The sequence below is a fragment of the Calypte anna genome, chromosome 6 (genome assembly GCF_003957555.1).
Source record: "Calypte anna isolate BGI_N300 chromosome 6, bCalAnn1_v1.p, whole genome shotgun sequence".
NCBI classification, from domain to species: Eukaryota; Metazoa; Chordata; class Aves; order Apodiformes; family Trochilidae; genus Calypte; species Calypte anna.
In genome coordinates this window covers 19,456,702-19,473,858 of record NC_044252.1, presented here as the reverse complement: position 1 = coordinate 19,473,858, position 17,157 = coordinate 19,456,702, and positions in this window count along the sequence as shown.

Genomic DNA, 17,157 nt, shown 5'->3' with positions numbered 1-17,157 from the left:
TATGGTTTCCCCTGTTATAGGCACAAGCTGCTTTACTGGTAACTGGGAGCCTTAACAGCTCTATGAATTCATGGATGACTTGCATGCTTCCTCTTTTTCTGAAGTACCCCTCAGAGTCAGGTTTTGTTTGCAATACTGCTATGGCAGCTCATTGTGTTATCGGTCCTGATATCCAGAGGTTACACCAGAATGCTGAACAGGATGAAATTCTCCCACAAGATGGCTCTAACAGTGAAGTGGTAGCCCAAAGCTCAGGTACTGGTCACTAACAAGAATGTAAAAACGAGCATTGTGCCAAGCAGCTAAAGAGTAGGTTGCAAAACCAAACATCATTTATGTTTTCATGAGGATAATTCTGTATTCAAGTGTGGGTGGGGAGCTGTTTCATGAAGAGATGCATTAAAGACAGACCTTATCAGTAACTAAATTCCTGTCCTAACTTGCTTGCTGGGTTCCCCCCCATGTGGGCACTGCACAAAGTAGAAGCTATGACTATTTGGTTTGGTATATTGTATGATGTTTGATAGCAGAAGAAATGGCAGGGTCCAGGCTGGCTTAAATGGTGGTTGGAATTTGTCTTGTTATAAGACATCCTTTATAAGAGTAGGAAAACCAATTCCACAGAATAAATAGCATACCTGATCATACCCTGTCCAGCTGAGCATAAGGGAGAGTTACTGTGACTAGTCCCATAGTATATGGTCATGTTCTAATTAACCTGATGAGGAGTTTGCTGGGGTTTGTTTTTTTCAGTTTCTGGATTAGTGGCCAAGTGGGACAGCTCTTGATTTAACAAAAAACTCAGGTTGGATGAAGGTGATGTGGGAATGAGGAAATTAAAAATAGTAATTTATACGTGTGTAAAGTGGGACTGCAAAGAGTGATAAGAGGGCTATTAGAAGCACAGATAATCAGAGCCAAGGGCTTGCTTTTCAAGTGAAAAATGAGCTGTTATAAGGAAAAGGAGGAAAGGAAACATCCTACTTTGAGGAAACAGAAGACTGCCACACTTCCTGCATTGTAGTTGTTGTGGGGATGCAATATTCACTTTCCATGAGGAAAGATGCCTGGAAAGAGGAGTGAGGAGGTGCGCAGCTGCTGGATTCTGCCTTTCTTTTTTCTGTGTAGGTGTCAGTCACCATTGTAACCATCTGTTAAAGGGGTAGAGGAAACAAGAAGCAGCCTCTCTAGGATGATAAACAAACAAAAAAAGCTGGAGGTTTAAAATTCCTTTTCCACCAAAAATAGATTGAAGGGGGAAAAAAGAGTTGTAATATTCCAGAGGATCGAAAATTGGGAAAAAAATAAATAGAAATATTGAAAATATTATATATTGACAAAGATATACTATTAAGTTTGTATAAGTGTTTGACTTTTTTTTCCTTTCTCTGTTAGAAACTTTAATGATAGAGGGCAATGCTGTATAAACTGCAAGCCCACCCACACACTTACTTTATAAAGTTAAGTAACAATAAATCATGCTATTCTTTGTATTAAGTAGTTTTTTTGGGACATAATATTATAGGTGAGATGTAGACCACCAAGCAAAGTAGGCCATTGAACACAAAATTGGCAGCAGCATTGCTAAGCTCAATCAAAATGTTTAAGGTATGAACACAGTTCAGCTAAGTGAATGTTTAAATCCCTGTGTTCAGAATACTTCTACAATAATCTTTGGTTCTCTAATAAGCTGTTTGTCTGCCAAAAGGAGGGCATGTTATAGCTAGGCAAATGCTCTTTGGACAGATAAAAAGCAAATTCTTGGTTCAGCAGTCTCAAATCAGGGAAGAAGTTAGAAACAAGCTACCATTTTTATACATGGTCTGAAAATTGTTCCATATTTCTAAACCTTTGAGAAGGCTGTTGGCTTTCAGGTAGCATGAAGTTTGATTTTGTAAAATAATGGTGATTTACTGGATTGCTTCCTTTTCCTCCAAAATATTAAACCTATATAAATGTTCCTTTGACTTCCTTAGTTATACTTAGTTATACTTGAAATGATTCTGTGACTCTAAGTCTTTTTATAACCTAAGTGTTGTAATTCAAAAAATGAGGCACAATAACTAAAACTTTGAACTTGATTAGTGCATTTGCTTTATTAAAAAATTACCCAAAATGCAAGAATGAAATAAATACAAATATGACCTAAAAGTACAACACACAAATTTTGCAAAATTAACATTAGCAGCAAAGAAAATATTGAAAATATAAGAACATATTGTCTTTTAGCATCTATGAAAAACATTAAGCAGATTATTTACCTGCAAAGTTACTTACCTTCTCCCCATTCATTCAAGAAATCACAATGCATGCTGGTTCTCAGAGGATTGATTTCCCCACTGCCCAGGTCTCCCCTCACACAAGGCTAATTCTGCTGCAGTCACTTGATTTATACTAAACCAGGAAGATGAAAGATGAGATTTTCTATTTTCCAATGCACATACAAAGCTGATAACGAGACTCAAAATCTAAGGCCCTGTTTGATCTCTATAGCCTTAAGATTTCATAGTATTTAGAAGGGTTTGTCTAGGCAAGCCTGCAAGTTGTTTTTATCCCTGATTCAGTATGTTCTTTCATGGGTAGTTGAAGCATACCTACTTCTCCTTCATAAAATAACCTTGGGATCTTTCAGGATGTGTATGATGCTGTTCTCCTCTTAAAAGACTAGACCAAATGTCTACTGAAGCTAGCACAGACCTCTGGTGGCCTCTGGGTCGTGCCACTGTCCCTAGGCACCTTGCAGCACAGGAATAAGGAAACTTTTACACCGACAAATGATTGCACAGGTATTCCCTGTCTTCCAGAGCATAACTCCATGCTGAATCTGAGCACTACTACTCCCACTTTGGGAACAGAAACTTGCTAACATGTTTCTGAGGGAGTAAATTCCAGTATTTTTTTTGATACAGAAGATCTTGTGTAACCCCTATCACATGTAAAGATTGTTCTGTGAAATTGGGTTTGCACATTTCAGTTCACTTCCCCTAACACCCAAACCAAATCATAAACAGCATTATCATTATGTTCAGAAAGCAAAGGAAATAAAGATGTAAATCACTTATCATTGTTATAGCCATCTTCTATGACTTAATTAAAATATGACATTCATTTCAAATCCATCCAGCTATAGAAAGATTTTCAAATGGTCATAACATAATAATGATAAGCATCAAAATTTTGCTCAGTCGCTCTGACAGTTTATTTTAGGAAACTCAGTTCAGCAGGATGAACCTTGAATATACAGATTAATGTAAGGAAGGAAATTTTATGATGTCTGTTAGTTAATACAGAAGCCAATGTTATTAATCATGGATTTACAGAGGGATGTTTTATTAGATGTTAACTATAGCTTATGTTGACAATTGATTTTCATTGTAGGACAACTAAATTTATTATTTGTAATAAGATAAAGATAATTAAATTGACTTTATAAAGGTTACTATCATAAATGTTAGTATGTTAGTTTGCTGTGAATAGCAAACATAAAACTGCTTTAGTAGTGAAAATTCAGTGGTAGGTACTTTCTTTCCATTACATTAAATACTCCCTGAACATTTTTAGCTTTCACTTTATTTATCAGAATTCACTGGTGTGAAAAACTGTTTGGGCTGAATCTTTACTTTAAGTTTATTTCCAATAAAACAGAACTAAAGTATTCCTAATGTTACAGGAGTAAACCAAAGCTCTAAGTACAAATGTATTATGCAATGGAGTTTTGTCCTGTTGTTTCTTGTATTTGTCACTGATTTTGTGAAAAAAGTATGTTGAGAAAGATGTTAGATCTACAAAAAAATTTGTAAGTATTAAAAAGTGTAATTACTGGGAAAGTTAATTTGGATCATCCGAAAATTAAGAGTATGTGGAACTTATTTAATCTTCTTTATTTGTATTCTTTTAATCATATTTCCTAATGAAATATTTCTTACATATGATCTTCAGAAAATGTGGAGGAATACAGAAAATGTTAGAGACCTTGTAAGAGCACTTGAAGTAGTATCTTCAAACCTAGTAACAGGACATTCCTGAGCTTTGACAACATGGGAACTATCCAGTATGAAAGTAAATTCTGTCAGAATGCTCACACTATATATTTTTATTTTATATTAATCTTTGGCTTCTAGTTCTAATTTGCCTTAATGTTACAGGCGTGTAACATTACATTAACTTGTTATTTCTGCCTCAGCATTTTGGACTGGTAATAAAAGCAAAGAGGGAGTCCTTTAGAAAGACTGTTTTAAACTGAGGTGTAAAACTGAGTATTTGGTACATTTGGATTTTCCTTTTTTTTTTTTTTTTTTTTTTTTTTTCCAAACGAAGTGCACTTGGCTGCAGGATCTTTGTGTTATTAAATCTAAATGCAATTAGTTCTTTTATGGTTTTGCAGTTTGTGTAAAGAAGAGTTAGCTAAATGGCAGAGTACAGAGGAGCCAGACATCACAAGTAGTTTACCAGAGATGCCAGGCTGCTGGTTGCTGGGCTGCGACATTGATGCCAACCCATCCTGTCTGTTACACTCAGTTCCTAACACAGCTTGGTGCTCAGAGCACAAAGCACTGAAGTTCTTCACAAATTAATGGTGAGTTTGCTTATGCTATTGTTACTGATTCAGCTTGCTTTAACAGGAGGGCTATAAACCACTTCAATCTCGCTGTATTTTTGATGCTTTTTGTTCTCGTGTGAACATTCCTGATGTTCTGACCTTGGAGCTTTGTGCTTCTTGATCCAGGGGTGGGTGAGTGTGGATCTCTCACTGCCAGGATCCCTGCTCTGAGTGAAAACAGGGGGTGCTAACACATGGTTGCTGGGAGTTGATGCTGATGTGCTTTGAGGGCTGACTACCACCACAGCCTACACGCCCTGCCAAAAATGCTGCAGTCAAAGCACAGCCCACGGATCTCTTCCTACACCTCCACAGTTTGGCTCTTGTCTATTCATGGAGCTGCAATTAATTTCCAATCTCAGCCCCATCTGGAGGTCAGTGTGGCAGAGATGCGATTTCAGCCCTCACCACCTCTTCAGCAGCCATACTGAAGCAGCAGCCATGCATTCATCCTAGCTGTTTGCTCAGGCACCTAAATGGAGGTATTTTAAGTTAGAACCCTGTCATGCTCTGCCAAAGTCAGGGGAGAGAGACAGAAGCTTTGGTGTACTAACTGTTAGTAGCTGCCCTGCTTTTTTATCCCAGTAAGTTAGGTGGGAACCTAAGAATGCAATGATTTTAACTTGGATACTATGAGTGCATAGATGAATCTGGGATAAGCATCAGTCATTTAGAATGTTCCTATTATGTTTTTTTTAATATTAAAGACATTTATCAAACCAAAATACTTTGGATGAATTTTGATGCATCACAGCTACCTCACACTGTACTGTTACCCACCTTCAGGTCTTAATAAATATCCCTCTCTGATTCTGTGTGTATGTAATTGTAAGTAAAGGTGTTGAAGCCGTTGCACAAATCTGATATTGTCTGGTGTTAATACATTAGTTAATCTGTTTAGGACTAAGCCAAAGCAGACTCATTCTTCAGGCAGTTTCCATTTTCATGTAGTATTTACTTTAAATGAAAGGCTGTGATCCTGTTCAAAGACATGATTTCCCCCTCTCTCCCCTGCTGTCATTAGAGTCAGATAACAGGAAGAGACAATAAGATAACTGCCACTTATTTGGATTTCACTGAAGCTTTCAGGCAGAAACAGGGACGCCAGCCAGAGTCAAATCAATTCATTTTAATGATTTGCTGATTATCTGTGTTAGTTATTCCCTGATTATCTTGCCTGGTGTCCAGGACTAGTTCCTTGCCTTTGGGCTTTGGTTGGCTGTTTATTTTAACCTGTTATTTCTAGGGAATATACTGCATCATGATTAGTGTGCCCCAGAATAATTGGCACTGGAAAAACAGAGGATTGGTTTGTTAATAATTGATTGACAGAAAAAAGGCTTGATCATAGTTTTTCTTGGGATCTTCTTAACTTGCTAGTCAGACAGGGTTTATAAAGTGGCCTTTTATAGCTCCTTTCAAGACTATGGCTCGAACATTTGGATTCCTTCTTTTTGTCATAACTAATATGTCAATTATGGACATTCCAAAAGCTCCCTGCCAAGATACACTGAAGGGGGCATTGTGCAGTTCGTACCTGTAGAAGAATTTAGTCTAAAAGACCTGACAGGGAGCAGGTGAACAAGCACAAACAGGCAAGGATGCAGTGACCTCAGCACCAGTAGCAGCCCACCATGGCAAAGGTGAGTACACAGTTCCCAGTTTCCAGTCCAGAGTCACTGGACCATGATCTTCCCCTGACTGACAGCACAGTGCTGCTGCAGTCACTGCTGCTTCCCTCTTTAGGAATGCATGCTCTCCATCCCAGTAGTGCTCAAAAAATAAAAAACTAAAACAACCCCAAAAAAAAGAACTAGTGTTGCTCCTAACACTTGACTTGACTTTAAACTTTCTTTCCATGGAGGATCCTTGTTGTACAAAACAGGGAACTATAGCAACATTTAGGAAATCTGAGTTTATTAACAGTGAAGATAAAGGTCAGATTGTTCAGTCTGAGCTTCTCTCTCCTGCAACCAAAGAATCTGAAAAATTGTTTGAAATCCAAGGAAATGTCCTGTACTTTGGACTTCTGGCAACAAAAAGAAAACAAATCACAGAATTATTGGGGCTGGCAAAGACCTCTGAGATCATAAAATCCAGCCAATGACCTAACACTACCACATTGGCTAGACCATGGCACTAAATGCCAAATCCAACCTTTCCTTAAACACCTTTTCCTTAAACACCTACTTTGCCTGGGTGAATTTATCTGCAGTAACTAAGACAGCCTGAGATAATGCAAGAGAAGTGAGGAGCAAAATGAACAAAATTAAATTCTGTTGTTCTGAATGGTGCAGAATGAAACCTCAATAACAAAGCAATACCAATGAAATCAGACTACGTGTTTTGCAGCCAACCATACTGAATGAGAAACAAAAGTACCTCATGATGCTATCAGGATTTTGGGCCAGTTTTCCATCCCCTCCTTCTCTCCCATACTGGAGTGACTGGTGCAGCCTGTGGGGTGAGGCTCCCCACCTTGTCAGCCTGCCATCCTCTCCTTTCTGACTCTGTGTGTGTGTGTGTGTACAGCTCTGCTCATTTTGCTCTTCACTCAAGACAATTTGAGGAGTCTGAGGAGAGACTGATAAACCAGCAATTACAGAGCAAAGTCAACAAGAAGAGATGGCACCACGTTGGCCGATGGGAGCTTTTGTTCAGGGAGGGGAGAGAGCTCCAACAGCAGATACAATTTTCATGGCACAGATAAGAGGTTTCCTCTTGACATCAGTCCCCAGTAAAGCTGGTTGAGCCTGCAATATCTGCAAAATCAATCTTTTGACTGGGTCAGCAAGCCTAGCCATCCTGTAGCCTTAAAATATTCCGTATCAGTCATACACTTTGCTGTAAACTTCATGTCAGCTGGACCATATCTGATAAAAATGTCCAAAGAACTCAAAAGTGTGACATCAAATGATCAACTTAAAGATTAATTCTTTAAACTTACAGGCATCTATTGATATCTATGTCTCTCGTCCGGAGGGTAACATTAGAGCTGCTGTACTAAGACACAGCATTAACTCAAACACCTTCTTCATCCTGCCAGTGACCAGAAGAAGCTACTGAGGGGAACTGTGTGAAAAAAACAGCACAGATAGAGAGATCCTTTCCTGCTTTCATCAAACAGCAGTGTAAGGTCTTTCTGAGCCAAACAATGTGAGCAAGCTACTATGTTTAATACTCATCAATGTACCTATCCACCATTAATCTGTCTTCTTCCTTTCTGAACTCATTTGTACTTTTGGCATCCAATGCTTCCCATGGCAACAAGTTCCACAATTTAATTATGTGCTGTGTGAAAAGTACTTCCTTTTGTTTGTTTTAAACCTGCTAAAACAGAATTACAGGATGCACAACAGGATTGTATGGGCAGAATTAAATGGGAAGATAATGTGGAACGACAATGGAAAATCAGTCTCAGCACAGAAAACTGGAAACTGGCTTTGTTTTTGCTTTACTCTTACCACCAGTACAGGATTAGTTAGTACTTCCTATCATTCCTCTCCCTGTCATAAATAAACCAATTTACCTGATTAGTGTGAAGAGTTAGAAAACAATATGCTCTCTACAAAAATGGCAATGTTTGTCAGAAAACTGTGATCTGCTGTCTTCCTCTTCTCTAACGGTGGAAAAGATGTGCTGACTGATGCAGTGGGTAAGGAGGGCCTCTGAATTTACATTTGAGCTTGCTAGGTGATGCAATGGTTAAAAATGCCAGTATGATGTGGGGCTCTTGTGGAGGCACACAGAGGGAAAAAGTGAGCCAACTTCTCCTCTTGGAACTGATGCACAATAGCATCTGGAAAAGGTGAGGGCAGTTTTCTGCACCTTGTTACCAGAAAGACAATCTGGAGGAAGTTCAGAGAAGAGCCAACAGTAGCTACATGCTTGGGAGAACTGGATGATGAAAAAAAGTTCAAAAAGATGACAGTGTAGATTGCTAACCAACACTTAGGGAGTAAGATGACATAAGAACTGTTATCTAATGTTTTAAGTGTAAACTTGCAGGAATAAGAGGGACTGAGTTAGTGTGGTGCAAGAGAGTAACACAAGTAATAACAAATTTAGCAGAATCTTAATGTAATAACCGTACTTCATCATCCCTGGCCTTACCCCATGTCTGGGTTTGACCTGGGCATTTCAGGTCTCATTGTTTGCCAGGAGTACAGGTTATGATGCTTTTTGCCTAGCAGAGAGAAGTGTAGGCACAAAGTCATAAGGGCCATTGCCTGCACTATGAAGATCCACTTAAGCCACGTACTTGTGTCCCAGCAGAAAGATCCAGTTGGTGCCATAAGCATCATTGCTCTGCAGGTCACAAAAGCAGATAAAAGCACTGCTTGTGTCCCATTTGTACTCCTGCCTGTGGTCATGCCAGCAGGACCTTGACCTTTGTTTAGACCTTTTTTGGAGAAAGCACATCCCTGTGCTGTGTGGATCTAAGTTGGGGCATAGGCCCGACTAATCCTGTTTGGCCTTTATCCATAGGTCTCTGCGAACTCCTAGAAAGCTATTCATGCCCTGAAACCCACAGACAGGGAGACTGATGTCTCCCAAGCCCAAAGGTAAACTAAATATGAAAAAAACACATCTGCAACATAGAATGAAAATGCAACAGGCAGAAAATTGAAGGGCATTGGGTTGCAATAGATCTAACTACAGCAGGGTTTTGAGAAGTACACACTGTGTGGCAGACCTTGCCAACAAGACTTGCTTCTGCTACACTCTGTGATTTTATGGTTATCTGGAGCATCCTGACTCTGTAGGAATTCACTCTTCAGTGATACAGACAGAGGCTTTTACAGTCTGTGGTGCTCTCTCCCAAACAAACCCGTTTATCTGTAGAACACTCTTATCCAGGCTAACTGACATTAACATACTTCCTAACAGTTTAATATTTTACAGGTGTCAGATGGGTGCTATGAAGACTACGTAAAGAGCAAGGTCATGTCTCCCCGTGTATTTAGTCCTGAAGTGAAATGCAGCATTAAAGAGACAAAACAATAGAAAAACAGCTTGGGAAGCTACAGAAATGAAGTGATGCACTGAGGGTTTAGTTTAGGCACATCCTAAAATTAATTTGCTTCCTTACCTTTAGCAGCAGACTGTTCTAACTTGATTCTCTAATCATGATACAACTAAACTTGCCTTAACTTCCGGTCAGATTTTCAGTTAATCTGGGACTGTAGAAAAAGACCTCTCTTTCTTCAAGAACATATACCCTAGAAGATAATCTAAAGGCAAAAGTCAGGCAGGGTTCACCCAGTTCCTCCCATACTGACAGATGTTTTTCAGAGAATACACATAAGCTACCTCTACCTCCAGTTCAATTTGGCTGGCTCATGTTAATGATTCCCGAAACTATAGTTTGCACTATCTTTAAAAAAAAAATACAGAAATTATATGTATTTCCTAAAGTTAGATAACACAATTTTACAACATGCAACTGTACAGAGGCAGTGTAGAAGCTGTTCTTCTAGAAGAAAGGTGTATTTTCTCAAGTTAATTTCTAGTACATGTTGGTAATATTACACAAGAAACCATTTTGGTCTATTATGAGTTCATAATTAGTGAATCTCTGCCACAATCTACAATGTCTCTGAAGTCTCTGTCCTCTGGCCTGCTTTCTGCACCTGTTCCCCAGATGCTCTATGTATCCACTGAGTCTGAACAGATTTTTAAAATCCCATGTTTGTTCACATGCCGGTTGCATGTTTGTCTGTATCTGGACATGTGAAGAAATGCATGGATTGAGATGTGAATGACTCCCACAAGTGGCACTGCCTGTCACTGCCTTGAAGCCCATGGAAGTCAACACGCTCTGGGGCAGTGGGCATTTGTTGCAAGTGCTGGGGAAGGGGAGAGGATGTGGAACTCCAATATGGTGCTCCTTTCTCTAGGCATTTGCTGCATGTGCCTGTTCCAGCAGATGTAGGTGCAGAAGCATAGACTGTAGATCTGCCTCCAAATTACTAATTCAGCAACTGAACTGAACAATGTGCAAGCATCTATGAGGATGCATTAAGCTCTGGACTGCGGTTATACTGCCTCTTCTAAGCAGATATGCTTGTCTGCTGAGCATTCTATTGATAGTTATTTACATCTTTGTGTAGTAACTTTGCTGTAATGTTTAAAAGAAATAATTTTAAAATAAATGAAGTACGGTTAGAGATCAAGATTTGGATTAGCATCCACATCAGATTTGGCTCTGATGACATGGTTTGATTTCAAGGAAACATTTGGGATATGCTTCAGACTCTGCAACACTAAAACTCCTGTGTCTGCACTTATAATTTCAGACCCTATTACTGGGTAGAGATTAAGTTATAGGATGGTCCCACTAAGGAAGCATTGAGGAGGGCAACCATTCTGAAAAGTTAGTCAAACCCAATCCTTAAACTATTAGAAAGAACTGTAATGTTTTCAGTACAGATTACAGATGTTTACAGATTTTACATTGGCATGTTTATTTTAATGTTAAGCATTATTTATTTTTTGTTTTTACCAAAAGTACTATAATGAGTACAAGTTGGACGTTGCTATCCCAGCATATATTTTCATCTGAGTTTCTTTTTGGGAGTAATGACATTTGGTATAAAGCACCTCACTATCACCCTGACTTCATTCCGACCAGAAGAGCCATACTGTCAGCTGCACAAGCATTTCAAGAGGTTTTCATGGCCAGCATTGCAATGTGTAGAAACACGGCAGATCAGCAAAGACAAATTTCAAAATCAAACTTTGGGGAAGAAAAATTTTAAAAGCCCCACAGGGTAGGAAATAAGCTTGTAGAACCTGGGAAAGCCTGCAGCTTTGCAAAAGTATTCCCCACATTTTCATACTCTGAAGGGACTTGAACAGTGACTTGTCTAACATGTGATTATTGCTGGAGAGGGTGAGTGAAACCAGACTGGCAAAGACCAACTCAGGTTTCTCACTTACACCTTAGTCTGAGATGTCTTGAGCTCACATCATTTTACGTAGCCAGCAATGAATACAGAGATGAAGCAAGGCTCTGCTAATTAAATTATGTGTACTTTCAGAACACTAATAAAATAACTTCCCAGGTTGCATGTCAATTGCTTCTGTATTCCACAAATTGAATTAAATCGTTACCCATCACTTTGACTGTAAAAGTATCCTTTGTTTGCTTTATCTCCCAAAATCAGTCAGGTTTCGACTCTGCTGTGCGGTAACATTGCCAGGGGCCAAACTAGAGCTGTCAGCAGAGCTGGGCAGTTCAGTGCTTCAGTGACTGTGTAAGTCAATCTTCCTGATTCTGCACCTGGAGAGGGGCAAATTCTGTGCAAAGCCCAGATGACCTTCTCTTCCATCCTCCTGAGTCCCCATCATGAAGCAGAAGTCCTCATCAGTGGGTGCCAGATATTCTCCATGTGGCTAAGTGTGGCACTGGAATGCTGTGACACAGATTTTCCACTATCAGGTAACTTCGTAGTGTCATCAGACCTTACAGGAACTCTTCCACCACCTTGAGTGTAAACCGTCAGGGTGTAATTGGCACAGTAACATCTTCTGGACTCAAAAGTCTGGGTACTGTCTGTGACTGATGCTGCCCTGTTTCACTGGTCAGTTCTGGGCTATGCAGTTTCCATTACTGGTAATGGAATGACCTCAGCTCAGGGGCACAAGAAAGAGAGGGAGGTACCTGCCTAAAGGGATAAACTATTCTCCGTTTCATTTATGCCATTTAATAGTGTATTTTGCATGATATTTCTGTCAGCAACAGTCAAGCTATATTCTGTCTGTTACAAAAAAACAACAACATTATTTACCTATGAAAATCATCGGCTTTAATGGACTCAAAACCCGTAACACAAGTTCTGAATTGGTCTCCAATGCAATTCCTCCACCAGCCTTTTATTGCCAACTCTACCCAAGTGTTTTGGTTCCTACCCATGGGAATTAAGCCTTTGAAGGACTTCTGCACCTGAGAGTCTAGCAATCTATTTTTCAAATGAGGACAGATTTCAGATCCTCTAACTCTGCTGTTAAACAGCCATTAATAGTTAGCTAGATTGTTAATGTAAGCTTCTGTATTTGACTATTAACAGCAACTGCATATGTGTATCAGCTCCAGATAAAACAAACCTACCTAGGGATTGATTTTATGATGCCAAAATGATAAAGTTTGCTAAAAATGTAGAGTGAATGTGTAAGCTCTGGAAAACATTAACAAAAATAACTAAGTAGCTCTCCCTATTCATACCTAATTCCTAGTGACATCAAATTTAGCTGTGTGTACTTTGAACCCTTTGGAACTGTTACACTAAAGAATCTTGCTGCACAAGTCCTCTTTGAAGCATACAATATTCTGTATTCTGAAAACTCTGTGAAAAAAATGTTTTTTTTCATCACTGAAGTTTAGGCAGATCTTCCATTGTCTGATATCTTTTTGTAGTAATTTATATCAACACAGAGTGGGTGTATGGTAGCCAGCAGTCTGTGTTAGCACTATTTTGTATTTAGTTTGCACTTACGTAAATGATTGTGCAAGATGTGAGAGACAATCTAGCCCCTGGGAATTATATGTAGTTTTGGGTGTAATCTTTATACTTGTAGCCAACACATAAGGATATAGAGAAGTTTTAACATGTTACAGCTGCTATCACCCCAAATAAATATAATTAACCAAGCAGCTTTCAATTGAACTTACAGGCAGGATTCAAAATAGCTCATGGTTTGTGGTGGCAGATATATAGGAAATGTGAGCCTGTAAGGAAAAATATATTGCTTTGTTTTTCATAGAGTTGTTCACCACATATTTTTAATAGTCAGATAAGAAACTCTTCAGGCCAAGGAAGGGTTAGGAAAGTACATTCCAAAAAGCATTAAAACCTACATAGTTTCATAGTACGCCTCTCTGCATTTCAGAAGAAAACTCTGGTGCATTATGTCACACTTCAGCTGAATTAGATTAAAATTGTTAGAAAGAAGCTGGTATCACAGTAATCACTAGGATAACCCAGTCCAACAAGCAAGTGGTATGAAGCTGAGTTTATAATATGGGGCCATGTGTTTCCTCCTTTTCCCACAGAATCATAAATGTTGCACATCCCGCTTTGCAAGTCAAGGTGTCCCAGAAGAGATATTAACAGCAGTGTGGGCTAAAGGAAATGGAGGCACCTTACAAGTGTGCTCCCCTGAGGGTCTGGCATGTGTTGCCTTAGAAGTCCTTGACAAGGCTCAAAAGCAGCACTAAAGCTTTTCTGTGGGATTTTTGCTTTTTTTTTTTTTTTTCTTCTCAGAGCTGGTGACAGCATACAGGAAAAGGGGTCTTGCTGGTAGCAGCATGTATCTCATGCCCACAAATATTCAGTGTCAATAAAGAAGTATTCTTCAAATCATTGGAGCCAAGTCAGTCCCCTGAGTGACCTAAACATTCCCCAGGTGTCTATGTCTCCCCACAGAGGTTTGGTATCTTTATTTTTTCTGACTGTAAGCCACAACCCCAGGTGGATGAGGAAATGAAGAAACAAAAAGACAAACCTTGGCTGACTTTTTGCTGAACATTTTCATCTCCTACATTTTCCTTTGTAGTGGGTACTGAAGGTTTTCAGTACCAGGCAAGGATGTATAAATGCAAGGAAAAAAAAAATCTGCTTTCTTCTAACCCAATGCTCAGAAAAAGCTGAACCAACCAGTTTTGTTGAAAACTTAAACATGCTCAGCATGAGGTAGGTTTCCCCAGAAAATAGTTTTTCCACCTGGATAATTTAGATTTGGCAAAATCATGATCAGATTAGAATAGGGATGTAGGATGGAAAATGGTAAGTTCCTGCCAGCTCTGCCTAGAATAATAGGTCCTATGTTGTCCACCCTTTTTTAGACCAAGATTTGTCTTGTTCTGCTACATCTAATAAATGCCTTTAAGACTGACCCGCCTTAATGTTTATTATGGTTGTAACTAATTTAGTAAATCAAATCACAACAGTGAGGAGGAGGAAGATGTGAGAAGTATCTAAGAGATGAGTTATCTGGAAGACAGCAGCACCAACTGACATCACTCTGCAATGTGCAGTGCCTCTGTCTGCAGCAGTCTGGCTTCCATAGCACTAGAAAAATCAGAGACGAACTCCCTCCTATTTCCTTCTTGGAAGGTGTTCAAGGCTGTGGCCTCACCTCTCTTGGAAGAGTTTTGAAATATTTTCAATAATGGGAAGAGATGGAATGGCTGCAGGCTGGATCCTCTTGGAAAGCTCCCTGTAGCATTAAGGGGATGACGCTGCTGGTAGCGCTCTCTGGTTGTTAAAAGACAGACTGTGTTGGATTGCTCACTAATTCTGTACAGCCAAACACAGTTATTGCAACTAGAATGAGTCATCTCTAGTGTAACTCTCCTGAAGTCTGCAGTCCCATTTTTGAGAGAAGAAACCAGGCAGGTACCATGCCAACAAAATACATGCTAGTGGTAACAGAACTTTCGAGGCAAGGGAAAAGTTCTATTCTTCGAGACTCATTTCACTCATAAATCATGCCCTAGTTTATGTATAGCCAGGAATAAGCACCCCAAGAATCAGAAATCTTTAGTGGGACGTTTAATCACATTAATTGGACATGCAGTGGAAATACCACCTGGCATTCGTTGCTAGTTTTGAAAGTGTTCATTTACTGATTTTCCGACATTGGGGGATTTTGTTTGATTGATTTTTTAATATTTTTTTAAATTTTATTTTATTTTAACGCATTTGCCTGACGACAGACCGGCATAGCCGAACACCCCTCCGTCTCTCTGCCCCACGACACCCGCCCTGCCGTTCGCACCCGCGGTGCAACCGTCCAGGTGTTTCACGTTAGCGCCGCGCTGTAAACCCCGCTCACGAACACGGTGACACATAAACGCTGAATTAGAGTCAAGCTGCTTCCCCGCCTCGGGGCTGAGGGCGAGGGAGACAAGGCCACCCGCAGCCAGGCCGTGGACCAGGGCCCCGACACCGCCTCCGCGCATCTCTCGGCTTCCCGCAGCACCGGCTGGGTTACAGGGGCGTCCGGCGGGAGGCTCCGGAGCCCGTGGGCTACCGAATTCCTTCAGTAGCGGCTTCCCCCTCCCCATCCGAGGCACCTGCGGGGCCCCGTCCTGGGGGAAAGCTGCTCCGGGCTCCATGCAGGACGGAGGCTGGAAGAGGAGGGAAGAAAGCTCAAAGCAGCCGATGGGCGTGACTGCGCCAGGCTTATAGAGCAGCGTCGGGGCAGTGGGCAGCGAGGCCGCAGTAGCAACATCACTCGAGGGTCATTTAGGAAGCGGCAGGCAGCGGCCGCTGGCAGCCATACCCCCGCTGCTTCCCGCGGGGGAGCGAGCCTATCCGACCCCGTTCACTCCAGTCCCTGGTCTGGGGGACGCACAAAGTATTTGCACCGGCCTTCCCCAACCTGAGCTGCTTTTTCTGTCCGCCCCGTGGGCAGCGCGTCCAGGGCGGCGGCAGGAGGAGTCGGGAGCATTCTCAGGCACCGCCGCCGGGGCTGGCAGCAGGACGACCTCGAACAAGTTGGGTCCTTGATTTTTTTTTTATTTTTTTTTTCCCTCGAACTCCTCGAAGGCGAGAGATTTCACAGAAAGCGAACGGGAGGACAGGGCCCCGAAGTTATAACACAAAATAATGAGTTCTCCATCTGATCCCTTCGGGCTGAGCTTGTGGCAATACGGGGATGCACACATCCTGCCACGCCGCCCTCCAGAAATCCTCAGATTAGTAAGAAATTTTTTTTTCAATGACATTGTAAGAAAAATAATGCAAAAGTTGTTGTGGGTGGGCTTTTTTTAAAAATTTGTTTGCGGTTTGGGTTTTTTTGTTAGCTTTTTTTTTATTTTAGTCGGGAAAGGAGTGTATTTTCTCTCTCCTGCGGTTTTTTAGATTAATTGGAGTGCTTTCCAGAGGGAACCTGGACAAGAAATAATGCAAGTGTTAGAGCACTGCCTTTGTTGCACTGATCTTGTGGTGTCTACAGCACGTTACTTTAAATGCCCGTTAGATTGTAAAAGCCAGTCAAAACTTATTCATCGCAGCAATATTGGTAATGTATTTTCACCGAAGCCTCATTATCTCCCTCACAACAGAAACTACAAACAAAACGTATGTTCCAAAAGAAAGGGAAAAGGTTTTATTTAATCCAGAAAATAATTAAAATCTCATGTATTTTTATTGGTTTTAGTATCCAGCAGAGTGAAAATATTGAAACTCCGAGACCTCTTGCATTAAAAAGTCACAACTGTTCAATTTTATTAGTTCTGACTGTGTGAAAAAATTATAAGGACAACACTAAAAAAATACTGGTTTTAGAGTCCCGAATGGCCATAAAACCAATAAAATCAACTATAAAACCTGCACTAGTGATATTAAAAAAATTATGTAGTTCAATAAATGTGACATTTCATGAATGCGGATTTAATAGTCTCCAATCCGTGGAAGGAGGAAGGTTAAGGTCTAACAATTGAATTTGAAAGGGGCGGTGCTGTAGAACTGCAAAATTAAGTGCTTCATTTTTCTTGTTAAGGATTATGCAGTGGTAGTGGAATGTAATAACTGTGCCATTAAAACTTC